General features: G+C 36.5%; 1 protein-coding gene across 1 annotated transcript in view; it reads left to right on the plus strand.

Annotated features, from left to right (window-relative positions):
- Positions 1 to 7,814: 7,814 nt before the first annotated feature.
- LOC114360914 (protein pangolin, isoforms A/H/I/S-like) overlaps positions 7,815 to 14,504 on the plus strand; it is a 102,878-nt gene continuing 96,188 nt past the window's right edge. Inside the window, exon 1 of the mRNA XM_028315778.1 lies at positions 7,815 to 8,098. The gene's annotated coding sequence lies outside the window, so the exon portion shown is untranslated. The remainder of the gene's footprint in view (positions 8,099 to 14,504) is intronic.

Consider the following 14,504-nt stretch of genomic DNA (forward strand, 5'->3'; position numbering starts at 1 on the left):
CTAAGTCTACTAACACAAAACAGGTGTTCTGTGCTCATGGTCATGATGATCATTTATGCGTGGGCGTAGGTGTACCTTAGTACAATACATGTAAATTATGTGAGTAGGTACATAATTTAAATGGTATGAATTAAATTGAGTAAGTACCTATCCCATATTTACAATTACATACCTACTTACTTAATTTTTACAGTGTCATTGATTCACTGCTTTTAACTGCTTTACTTGAATAGAAATAACCTTTTCCAGCTGCCAAAGGTACGTACCTAACGTACCTAATACCTTTTAAGGAAAATTAATTACGTAGTACCTACCTAATTTACAGCGAACTCATGGCATTTGATTTGACTAACAAACCGTCGAATTAATTACAAAAGTTTCACCTGCGGTCACAAAATCTTTTAAGAACTTTCGGGGTAAATCTCCCCGCAGAATCCCTTCCTAGTTCTANGCTGCTGCCTCATCGACACAAACGCTCAATATATCCGTAATCAGTTGTCATGTGTACGTCAGAGAGTGCTAAACGAGCGAAATATGATTTTTATAAAAGAACTCACTTTAGTTTAATGCTAAATCGATTGTTCCACTTCTGTCTGTCGTCTGTCATCCAGCGTTACGCATAATTAAACGTCTAAAAAATATGTAGGTAACTTTGTAAAAAAGTTGCTTGAGTATTTTAGACATAAAATATTATATTACTTATACGCTATACTTTCACGAGCCCAACAAAACGTTAATTAATCGATGTAACCTTGCAAAATGTAGGAAAATAATGAGGAAACAGGAGAAAATATATTATTTGATAAATTACATTGAAATATGTGTCCTACTTAAAAAATGCGTCTACATTGAAGTACATAGTTATTACAGGCAGGTAGCTCTATAATTCCACAGTTGACATACAAACAGCAAGCTCTTTTATTATTGGACTGGCATTATTGCCTCTAGAAGTCGGCAGTTGGACAGTGGACGCATTAACATTTTCAGACCGTATTTCTGAAGAATACCAACTCTACTTCTTCATGCATTAAGAAAAATGAGAAAATCTCGCCTGTTGTACCACTGTTTATTATGTCGTCGCTTGCCTCTCTAACTGACGTAACTGACATTTTGCAAAATTTTCAGGCGATTAGACAGATCGATTCGTCTTGCAAAACTGATTATGATGGTGTAGATAACACAGTTTCGAAAAAAATGTCAGATACGTCAGTTAGAGAGGCAAGCGACGATGAGTGCAATAAAGATTTTAAATAAAAATAAATAAATAAAATCAGTAGTATTTGATGAGTGCTACTGACAACGCCTCTCTTGTAGCGGAGTTTTGGGCTGACACTGTGTAGGTTTGTTGTCGACACGAAAAGAAGAAGTAGTAAATTTTAATTTAAAAAATAGGTATTTGTTAAAATGCATAATCGTCAGAAATATTAAGCGTCTTTCTGTGTATTTCGACAAAACGCATCCCGAGTTCGCGTCGATTCGTAATATTGGAACATGTAATTTTTGGGAGATGTTACTCCAAAATTGAGTGCTTAGGCATAATGGGACTAATTTACTACAATGTTGGTCCTTTGTCAGCGCAGGCGCAGGTTGCATTGAACATTGTACGGTTAGCACATCAAGTTGGACACTGTGGTGGCATCTTATGTTGTTGTGATAGTGGCTATTTTGCAATAAAAATGGATAGCTTAATGTACCTACTGTCATCCGTACTTACACCATTATAGGTCCTAATTATTGTGTGTTTCTGAACCACTTGAGGGCAAACATTACGAATTACTTGAAGACATTCAAATAACGTGCAGCGTGGGACGTCCACCTACAAGGTGGACCGACGACCTGATAAAGGTAGCAGGAAGGCGCTGGATGCAAGCCGCTACCAACCGTGCGATGTGGAAGTCATTGGGGAAGGCTTATGTTCAGCAGTAGACGTCCTGTGGCTGAAATGATGATGATGATGATTCAAGTAAATGTTAAAGCTTGGGGATGAATGAAGTCCAAATTCTTCATTTGCCTCTCATTGGTAAATTAGAGAGCGTCGCGTTGAGCTGCTGCAGTCTTAATAACCTGAAAGATGATGATGATGATGAACATTTTATTTCCTAAATCCCCAATACATACCCAAAAAATGACATTAACTTCAAAACAAAACCTGCAATATGCTTATTTTTTAAACCTACGGTCTAAATCTGATGTGGTCAGAAAAGTGATTTTAATTTTCAGTTTCTTTCATAGACGAGGATGGAGGAGGATGATATTCGTCGAATATATCAAAATCATTTTGCAGAATAGGGCCTTACTATCTTAGGACAAAACAGTGATGTACTTATGTAAACCAGAACGCGTCTATGAATGTAACGCGACGCGGCGTGTCGCCCGCGGGCGTCGTCTCCGATCGCATAGTCCGGCTACACACTGACGACTTTGTAGTAGAGTAACGCACGTATTCACAAATATTACTACGAGGTCTCACAGTGCGCGTGGACGCACAGGGTCACACGCGAATCAATCACAAAGCTCTATTCAACGCTGTGCGTTTGATTTGCTGCTTGACTTCAACAAGCATCGTTTGTGAATATGTACGGGCATAAGAATAGGTATGTGAAAAGCCAATGTATACGAGACTATTCCCACCTCTTGTTCCCATCGCTGCAACTCCTGTGTAGCCAGGATCTTAAAGTAAAGTAAAGTAAAAAAGTATTTATTACTAAAAGATGTCACATTGTACAAATTATTCTGGCGGTCTCTGCACTAAGCAGGAAAGCTTGTATCGCAGCGGCCAATACGAACAATTACCTTAAAAATAATGACATCGGTCTTAATAGGACGGACATGTTTAAACTGGTTTAAACTAGTTAACAAGTTAGGCTTAACATTTATAAAGTGTTAAAATATAGTTTATATATAAAACTGTTCTAAACAGCTTGGCCGCTGATAAAAACCCAACCAGTGAAGGTCAAGTTTGTCCCGGGAGAAAATTAAACTCTGCCCAATGTATAGTGGTCGAACGACAGCAAACCACTGAATGTAGGCCAATGATTTATATCAATTCTAGGAGCAGAAAGAAAAAGAACGCGTCAAAAGTCGCCAGAAGACACACGGACGACTATGTATTAGAAACAAAGAAGAAAGAAAGAAAGAAAAATATTTATTCGATGCAAGTAGGTACACAGCAAGATAATAACTAAAACTAGACAACAGAACGTCTACAAGCAAGGTAAAACTCGGTCGGGACTATTCCCATCTCTCGTTTCCACTGTGGCAACTACTTTGTAGCCAGGATTTTAGGTAAATTAGATGAAGGATTTGGAATTTAAATAAACCATTAAATAAAGACTAAACAGTCTGTCCTAGTTTATATTGTCTAATCATTTTCTGTCCCTAGCTGCTGTTAATTTTTCCACGCCAAAGTACCAACAATACTTGTATAGAAAACATTTTTATTTCTGTTTCAGTTCTCTATTTATCACCGAACATACTAAACCTTTGTAATCCCAGTATTTATGGAGTTCGTGGAGAAATAGCAATAAAACATCTCTTATATCAGAGGGTGGGAAAGGAATAGATAGGGGGTGGAAAGGGCATAGATTGGGGGTGGGACAACATTCCGTGCGCGCCGACCATTGGGTCAGAGAGCTAATCGTAAAAACTAATGTTACTTACCTACTGTTAGTTAAGAATGGTTGGAAAGATTATACAGGGTGTTTTGACAGTGCCAAGACTGGTTTAAATGGTGAATTTGGTGAAGTACCAGGTGGTTGATAGAGTTTCAGTCAGTTAACTGATTGTTACTTATTACTGGTGACTTCGTTTGTAAGCATCAGATAAAATTTTATCTGACAGAAAAGATCCCAATGGATGGTGAAACTGGCTCTGGGATCAGGATTTATATTCGTCAGTAGTAGTTATTGAATAAAAAGACCTACAAGTATCTTTTTTATATATTTATTCGTGTAAAAATTTAAGTTTGTTCTTATGAAACAAATTAATTTAATTCCAAGCGAAGTCATTCCTCTGCCAGATAGCCTAAAATTAATGTCGCAAAATCGCAAGTTTGCAGGAAGCCTTAGGGAGTAGTTCGCTAAGGAGCTATTTAATCATCGTGTAGGCAGGTATTTAGCTGCGCTGCGTCAGGTTTAGGACAATAACATAGTGCATGAGCGGAGCGGGATTGAAGGAAGCAGACAGACAGAGCAGAAATATATTTTTCTCCACATTTTTCAAACTAGTTCAGAAAGCCATAGATCACAGATCACAAAATCTTTTTATTTTTTGCCTTAATTTATCTTTTTTTTTGTTCTGAAATCTAATAGCACCTGCATCTAGGGTTGCCAGGTCCAAAATCAAAAAAGCCCGACTCTGTGCTTCATTTTGACATTTTACCCTAAAAGCAATTAGCGTCATAGCTCACGAGTGAGTACTGTCATCGTATCATCGGTTGCCCAACATAACATCCTGATGCGTGCGCTTCATATTATTCTGTGCCTCAACTTTCGCCTGGCGCAGCCTGTCCGGCCTAACTAAAGCCGGACAGGCCGGACAAGACAATATTTGGCCGGACAAGACCGTAAAAAGCCAAACATGTCCGGCTAAAGCCGGACGCCTGGCAACCCTACCTGCATCGGACTCTATAACACTCATCTCAAGACTAGTAGTAGTACCACAGAAGAATGATGTACTTGGTATTAGATAGGTAAAGTACTATACTATGAAAAAATTGCACGAGAATTCTACGTCTAATGACGACGACACGCGCTGGTTTCACAACTGAACAGTACAAATAGTCCTAGATCATTATTTTTTCGCAGTCAACTTCAAAACAAAAAACATAAATTATATAGCATTTCTATTATAACATTCCGCTACCGCACCCGCTTCCGCCCATGCACTATGCTCGCGCCCTTCACTGCGCCGGTTAGCGAATATGGCATAACGTGTCGTCGCCTTTTATGATTAACTATTATTAATTTCTCCTGCGAAGAAAAAACACTGTAAAGAACATTGGTGAAGAGGCCATAATGTCCCGATACAGATCTGCCTTTATTCTTAGTAAGCTAATTAGTTACTTTGTAAGAGTAGAACTAGTTTTAGTTTTAACCGGATACTTAACGGAACTCAAAGTTAGGGTTTTATTCATATGGTACGGTATGACATGTAGTATGTGGTAGAGCAATCTCTAATAATATAATTTCGTACACAGTAGATTATTTTTTCATCAGCGATCTTCTAGTGAAAGATCTTGAAATTGTTGAAATGAAATATTCTTTAAAAACGCACGTTCGTTCGTTCGTTTCAGCCAAAGGACGTCCACTGCTGGACAAAGGCCTCCCCCAAGGCCTTCCACAATTAACGGTCCTGCGCCGCCCGCATCCAGGCTCCTCCCGCGACCTTTACCAGATCGTCGGTCAACCTAGTAGGAGGCCTGCCCACGCTACGTCTTCCAGCCCGTGGTCGCCACTCGAGAACTTTCCTGCCCTTTCAAAAACGCACACACGGTAAGTATGTTATAGTACACCTAATATGTAAACAATCAGCGCATTTAAACTTTACTAATTAATACGAAATCTATTTTGAATTTAATTACTAACTATGCAGAATTATGACCCTACTGTACAAGTCGTTTATTAAGGTAAATGTCATTAATCATTAAATCAAACGGTAACCTCTAGAAACTAGATTTAAAGAGCTTAACTGATCTGACGACACGACGACATAACTTTTTGTAATAAGGGGAAACCTTACTACAAAAAGTTAAACTCTAGTTGAGCTCTATTAAATTGATATTTAGGCTTTGGTTGCACCATTTTACTTTAACTTTCACAAACGTCAAAAATCTGTCATACTCCATAATAAAAAGCACCGGTTATCGTTATAGTTACAGTTAAAGTTTGGTGGTGCAACTCAGCCTAACAATACGACAGCACGTCAAGCTAAACACTGTGGGTTCGTATCGAGTTGTAATAAAAGCTATTTCACAACATAAATGTACAGAATGTGCTCGACTGTGCTTTGCACAACTAATAACAATTAAACAATAGTCACATTCATTAGGGCTAGAAAGTTGCCGGTCACCCATCTCGAGCTGACCACACCAAGCGTCGTGGCGGCCATTACGCCACGCCACGCCACGACAGTTGTAGATAAACGCATAAAACGTGTCAGTCATTAACGTAAAACAATGCACTGCGCTTGGAGTTTAATTTATAAGAGAAATGCTTTTAGTAGGTTCGGTCTTAGGAGCGCGCGGTTTCAAAATTTCGACGCAAGTCTTCCAGCGACTTGGTTCACTTTTAGCTTAGTCCGCGGGCCAAGACGCTGTTGACGTTTGAGGACGCAATGTTTGTTTTATTAATTAAATAATAAATTAAACACCAAATCAACAAAAAACTACTCTAGAATTTTAGAGTGGGCGCAGTTAATGGAAGAAAAAGTAATTAAAATTCAATCCAGCGATAAATATTAAATATAAAAGTGTAAAAGAGAAAGATATACGATCATATCTCGGTGCCAAAAAGGTTAAAAAAGTCACCCGTGTGCGCATAGCCTTATTATGCGTGAAATGTCAAAAATACCGCGAACGCCAGCGCGTGTCAACCTGTTGGTTGTAGAGTTGTAGTGATCCTTACTTCGCGTCTGGCCCTACTGAACCTCTCTTCGTGGTTAAATATAAACGCAAGCGCAACCAAGATACGTAGGTACTTATAACCCACGCGCAGTGAATGATATACCTACTCGGAAATCTACTGTCGCCGGCTAATAAACTTCATTCACAATCCCAACAGCCAATGCTGCCAAAATAACGAACCGAATCGCAAAACAAACTATCCGCCATTATAATTTTATTTCGCCTCGGGCGAAGGCGTCACGAAAAAAACGAGATCCTTCCGCAAAGAATTTAGGAGTGTCCGCTGAGACGAAATCCGACTTGCTCGTTATAAATTTTGTGTGAGATAACAATGCGTGCGTGTGGGTGTGTGCTCGCTGACGAGTATAGTTACAGCACGCAATAACGCTAACAAGCGTGCGAGCGAGATGGAGATAAGATTGTAGCGCGCCGTCCCGCTTCCGCCTCGGCAACATGGCGCGCTGACTCGGGCGCAGGCTCGAATCGTATCGCCTGCCCACTCAAGGTTCGCTGACTGCCGTTCTTTTGTTTTTAATGTTGCCACAAGGCGCGGGGCTCCCTGAAGACGGGGAAAATTCTTAAGACGTTTTTAGTGTAAGGTTTCTTTAAGTGATTTTTTGTGTTTTTCTCGTATTGACTTAATCACGAACACCACCTAGCGGGCTTATTTATCAATTAAACTGACGTCATTGTGCGTGACTTAAACTTACCTAAATTACTATGCTACTAAGTATTAACACGTAAGTCACAAAACACAACATGTTTTGTGCTCGTACCCTAGGTACATAATTTAATAGTATGAATTAAATTGAGTAAGTATCTGATATTTACCTACAATTACATACAATAATATACCTACTTAAGTACTACTTACTTAAGTTTTACAGTGTCACTCACTGATTTAGCTTTGCTCAAATAAAAATAACCTTTTCCAGCTGACAAATAATTCCTTTTAAGGAAAATTAATTAGGTACCTAGTACCTACCCAATTTACAGTTAACTCATGGCTTTGACTAACAAACCGTCGAATTAATTACAAAAGTTTCACCTGCGGCCACAAAATCTTTAAACTAACTTTCGGGGTAAATCTCCCCGCAGAATGCCTTCGTAGTTCTAAGAAAGCGTGGAGAATAATCTCACCTCCTTGGCACCCCGGACCGCAGACCAAAACAGCGCCAGCCGAGGACCTGCTCCGAACCGAACGTCTGCATACCGATCGTTCGTTTTTTAAACGCGTCCGTCGGTGCACGCCTTCCATGTGTGCGTACCGCCTCTGTGTGCGCTCCCGCTCGGCGTTTCGTAGTGTGCAGTTCAATCGCGCTTCGCGACCAAGTCGGGTGTATTTACGTCGCTCCGATTATCAAAATAATGACCAGTGTACATTTTACGAGCTTCGCGAGTGCATAGTGTGTGATAATAATGTAACGTGCGTGTTGTGATTGTGTTTTGGTGGATTTTCGCCATGCGCTCTTTTAGGTATGTTCATTTGGGGTCGGTGGCCGTTTTCGCCCGTATTTTTGTTTGACACGACTAAGGTTAGTTCAGCAGCCGGCATGGTATCATGTGTTCAGTAATGTACAGCATAGGCTTATCAACGGGTCGTGTACGGACCGAGAACAATTTGCATCACCTACGTCGCTGATATGACGGAGTGTAAAGTACAAACTTGCGCTTTTCAAAACAAGTCTGTGTTGAAGTTGTGTACTTACTACAATCAAGACGTGACAATAGTCTGATCTGCGCCTGATCAGTAACAAAGTAATTCTAGACGCTCAAACAAATACCACGGCGTCAAATTACTTCGGTTTGATGATGAAGCGAAAGAAACAAACAAGTGTTCATTGCTTTTTTATACACCGACGAAGCGAGTTCGAAGTTTAAAACAAAAGATTACTGGCCACATTTAGAAAAAAGTTTCTTTCGAATTTTAAAACTAGAACCACTTTAGTTCAAAACCAAACCCAAACATTGGCACGTGTTATAAAGTTAGGTAACAAACAAAGTGAGTTTATTTTGTGTGTTTTGTTTTTTTATCCCTATTCTAAACCCATGTTCGATTGAATTAAAAAAGAAAGCTGCACAATCATTTGAAATACTCACGCACAGGCATCGAAATGTCCTTTATAGTACCTACCAAGCATNTTGAGTTCGAAGTTTAAAACAAAAGATAACTGGCCACATTTAGAAAAAAGTTTCTTTCAAATTTTAAAACTAGAACCACTTTTGTTTCGAACCCAAACACCCAAACATTGGCACGTGTTAAAAAGTTAGGTAACAAACAAAGTGATGTTTATTTTGTGCGTTTTGTTTTTTTATTATTTTATTCCTATTTCAAACCCACGTTCGATAGAATTTAAAAAAAGAAAGCTGCACAATCATTTGAAATACTCACGCACAGGCAACGAAATGTCCTTTTTAGTACCAAGCATGCCTTGTAAACGGATGTAAGTTCGTAAATAGACAAAATGGGCAAAAAGTAGCGTACGTAGGCGTACTTTACACAGAAAACGTTAACTTCAATTCCAGTAAGTAAGGACATCTAAAATGGTACGAATGCAATAATTCTTTCATAGAAATTTTAATTAACTAAATGTCCGGAATAATTGAAATGTTCATCGGCGGAGCACTAGCGACAAGGACAATGTTGATAATTGTAATGCCATTTATTTTTTATTACGACCCCTTGGACATAACGCTATTTGCCCCATCAATGTGCTCAATGCACCTGCTTTGTGAAAAAGCTGGGATGTCCTTACAAAAATTAATGGTTTCATTATAATTGTAATGATACGTTAGGCTGTACACAGGTGATGCAAGATTCACAGAAAGTGAACAGTGAACATCTATTTGAATCAAAATGACCCAAAAATAGAGCCATAAAACCATTTCTAAAAAGACCAAAATGAACTGAAGATTATGGACGACGACATTAATGTATTTTTTCAACTAAAATCATGTAATATTGTTCCTTATTTAGCACATCATCAAACCTAAATAAATTATGGTCCGCGATATAACAAAAACTTACATTCGAAAAAGGGATACTGTACAAATTCCTTTTCTTATTCGAAATCTTGAGACGGCCATTTTTCAATGAGGTGACCGTCGCGGAGCAAAAAAAGGGAATATTTATAACCCCTTATTCTTTTTAAAGAAAAAATATATTTCAAAAATTATTTTCTTTTTTTTATGGCGCAGTAAAATGCGACAAGCGGGGTCACGAGTGGCCAGTTCGAAAACCGAGTTTTGGAAGGCTTTTTACGTGCGATTTCGTTTCGGAATGCAACACTGAAACGTGTTAGGTATTTTTTGTCTATGGAAAACATTGAGTACAATTTTTTTAAGACTGATTTTATAGGCCGTGTGTTACAGAAATGCCTATAATTTTCGAATTTCAAATTAAATTACAGTTAACCGTTCAAAGATATTACGTTTTGAATGTTATTAACCCCCTGTCCATGATCATATAACTTGAAAAGATGGAAGATAACACATAGTTTTTTTGCTTAAAAAAGCCGCCGGCAAGTAGGTATCCAAAAGTTGAAATCTAAACACGTTGTTCTCAGAAGCGAACAATCGTTTTATTTGGTTGTTATCCGAGGTGAATTATTCATGATATTAATCGAATTTCCTACGCTCTGTAGGTATTTCTGTATCTAATTAACTTGATTTGCTCTTAATTCGTATTACGAGCCATTATGCGTACATTATTAAGATCTTAAGCCGTCAAAAAGTAGACATTAGTTACGCCTGTGTAACATAATGACTATATTGTTGCTCTAACAAGGTAGGAGGAAACTAAGCATTTTTTTACTTGAGCATTTTGCATAAAAAATCTGTTAAAATTTAACGAGTTCAACAGTCTTTTGTTAATCACTTTTTATGGATAGTGTAATCAAAAATAAAAGTCAACAGAAATGAAAAAGCTAAAGTTTTTCGTATTTATGGGGACAGATATAAACTAGGGTTGTCAAAGTAATAAAAAGATCAAGATAAAGTTTTTTCTATTCACAGTAAAATTACAAAGTGAGGGTCTAAAAATAATACAACGATGAGTAATCTAAATAATCTACTTTTAGGGTTAAATATTTTTAAAAATATCAAAGTAAAATTATAAACGATGAATTCGACATTCAAATTATTTTATCTGTGTTCCACATAGAAATAAAATAAAACTAACCGATCGATATAAGAGAAATAAAGAGATAAAAAGACTCAAGAGTCAGGATATAGTAAAAAATAATAAATTATAGTACCTATTTACTGTTAAACATAAAGATTAATTTAGCATCAGTTGTTATAAGCCGTGAATGCCGTAAACGGCTCAACCGGATCCCGGATATGCCGCCCGAAGCGCCAAATCAGCCACATGGATATTTAGGTAGTTGACACTAATCAATTGACATACTTTTTATGTGTTGTCAAAGCGTGAATACTCCATAGATTTTGTTATGAAGAGATTTATGAATTTTATAATTCAGTAGGTAAATTACTAAAAATGTTAGTTCATGAAAAATGGATAGTGTTTTTTAGGCGTAAAGTGAAGTGTTTTAAAAGAAGTTGCTACGGAATTCTAGATTAAAATAGTCACTTACTTGAGATGAAGAGTTTTTTTTCTCCAGTCATATTTTTTTAGGGAAGTGCCCTCGGAATCCTTGATTATTGTGTCAACCCAATTTAAAAATGAAAAGAAATATGTCGTCCAGCCAGCCCTAGATATAATGCGGCACTATGAGAACCCTCGCGAGAGCCGAGAATGTTAATGCGCTCGTGTGTTCTGTGCGCACACGCAGCATACCCAATGCGCTCTCAAAATGCACTGTGCAACTAATGTGTGGCGGAATTTTATGTTCTGCAGTGAGAAAAAAGTTTTTTTAACATGTCTGTAGACGGATTTGCTTATAATTTTCTTTTGTAGGTACTGTTCCAAAATGTAAAAGTTTAGTTTGAGATTTTATGGCAACCCTTTGTCAGTTACGTAGGATTTTTAAAGTTAAAGGTTATTGGTTTTTGCATTTCGCCATTAGCTCGCTTTTATTTATTATTGAATACCATGTAGGCGATGCGGACTCGGTTCGCAATAACCTACTTAGTTTTAACCGTCCACTAAAATACAGGATCTTTTACAGTCATATAAACTCGGAGAAACTCAACTAGTAAAGGTTTACGATAAGCAATAACACAGTCTCCATTTCGAATTGTCGTTATTGAGGTTTGATGTATCGATTGTTTTTGTCATTCGATTTGCGCGCCACAGAATTTAGTGTCAGTTTTGAAAATGGAATACAGTTTCGGTCAATAAACCCACTTTGTTGTTCTCATTTTTTTCTGCTGTCATTTTGATTTTACAAACTTATTTTCTTTTTAATTTTGTTAGCGGCCAATCTTTCAATTACTTTTTCTGTCGAATAAAAAGTAAATAGGTGAGCAAAAAGGGGGTTATTCTTGAATTGTTCCCGCCAATTTTGAGATTAAGATTGATGCACTGTTACTGATTTGCTTCTTATCGAAAGATACAAGAACGTATTGTCACCGAATCAAATGCATTGGATACCTCGTCGTCTTGCCCTCGAGTTGTCGTGGTAATCTGCCTCTGATTACCATACCGGGCACGTATTGAAATTGTTAATGTGCGTCTTTGTTGTTCGGTCGTAGGTTATGTCACATAAATACTGGGCGACGTGTGTTAATGCCACATGGAAACGATTTCAACCGACATCTAGATTGCGAAAGTTTAGATTGTCTTTGATCTGTGTTTTATTTTGATCTATTGCACTTCTTTTATCTGTTTTAATTATAATCTCGGGCGGTTCAATGAAAATTTATTCCGGTAGAAACAATCTACCTAAGTGTATTTTTCTAAGAAGCTTCCAGAAAATTGTGAATAAACAGCTGCACTCCTCGTATATTTAACTGATTCAAAAGAAATTATTAATCGGTTTTGAGCCCTAACATTCAAATATCTTTAACTTTTAAACCGGTTACTGGTTTTTATCTTGTCGTTAATTTCAAATTGCCACCACATAATAAACTTAAATGTAGGATTCATTTTAATTCATGCTATTATTTAAAAATCTTAATTATAAATAACAACAGCACACAATTATGCAAGCAAATGAACTGTGCAATAATTAAACATAAATAAATGTCCACAAATCATTTAAAATGCTGGCGACATAAATTTCGTTTCGCCCGTAATGAACAACTTCCTAGAAGAGTGCGATTTCACGGGCACAGCCCGAAAAAAAACAACGAAAGTAAATACGGATTTTGGATTGTCTATGGTTGCTCTTTTGAAGTGACCAACTGTGAGTGAATTATTTGACAAGCTTCTACAGAAACTATCTTGGATTATTAAAATGTTAAAAACACAAAAAGGTGAATTCAAATATTTATGTTATTTTTGTGTTTCTTAAAAATTACTGCAAAATTAGAGCCTAACAAACGCTAAGATATCCTTAAGATAATGTTGTATCTTTGTTGCATTATGCTAAGTAGCTTTTAAGTCAATGAATAAAAAATATTTTTGTGTTTCTTAAACACCTAAAAATTAGAGAATCCAAACGCCATTCTTTTAGCGTCTCTTTTGCTTGCAAGTTATAGCATTTTTGGCTAAATTCTAGTGAAAAATAAAATGCATTAAAATAGGTACTTTCCCTGCACTTAATTATTTATAATGATCATGACAGACTCTTTTCAGACGACCTTCCCAGTCCTAATCACTTTGGCATGGAGCTGAAAGTTTTCTACAGAGATATAATATTATATTATACTACTCTAATGTCTTAACATGTGTGTGTGACAGCACGATGACTGCTCATATTTTTTCTACTACAATTTCATGCCAAATGTTTTAAAACAATGTTTAAAGTAGTGCGTGCATCTTCCATTCAGTTCTTCTTCAGAAATTATATCAAATATAATATTAATGAAATTCCACTGAACATATAATTTGAATTTGTTTGTTATTATTGAACCGTTCGTCTCGAAATAACGTCGTTCATATTGCAATTTGTTCAATGACAAAAAAATTCTAACAAAATACATATAAATTATTTATGGAGACTTTTATATTTATATTAAAAGAACAAACTGCTTAGGAAACATTAGTTAAAAACATTTTGGTGTCCTAAAAGATTTTTTCCCGTACCTACGCTGTTTTTTTACTCTCCTGTAAACTTGTCATTTTTGACATAGAACAAATTGCAATATGAACGACGATAAGTAATGATGACTATTTTTTTTATGCATAACAAGGCAGGTATTTGACCACAATCGCACCTGATGAGATTATGAGAACATTAAGGTGATGTTACAAATAAAAGAACAAAGAAATGTACTGTACAGAGGTCAAAATAAAATGTACTGTAGAGAGTACAAATAAGATCCTAAGCATAAGAAGTTTTAAGTAATAGATTCGATTTTGCAACAAATATTTTCGTTAGTGGCACCAAGTTTTACAAATAAAGATGAAATTTTCCCGCCATTTTTTTAATGATAAGAAGTTTTTCTGCTTAATTAAATGTCAGTATAGGCTGCCAATTAATGCACACATAAGATCGACGAGTGTAGACTTTAAATTAATTGTGAAATCTCTAAATCAAAGGTTAACCTCATAGGCTGTGTATTTAAATTTTTTAAATATTTATCTTTCGCCTATCTAGCATAATATTAACAAATCAACATTTTCCCTAACACTGGACAGGTTTTTTAAAATTATAGCGTGTCATAGGTGTGTTAAAATTAATTAACTTATTTATGGAAATTAATGAGATGAACCTTTTAAATTTAATACTTAATTAAAACATGATATGCAAAAGAATTCTATAATATTAAAGTTTTTAAATATATTATTGTTTTTTACACGCAAAACTGTGAAAGT

Source organism: Ostrinia furnacalis, unplaced genomic scaffold (assembly GCF_004193835.3).
Source record: "Ostrinia furnacalis isolate ACB-3 unplaced genomic scaffold, ASM419383v2 OfSCF5257, whole genome shotgun sequence".
Taxonomy (NCBI): domain Eukaryota; kingdom Metazoa; phylum Arthropoda; class Insecta; order Lepidoptera; family Crambidae; genus Ostrinia; species Ostrinia furnacalis.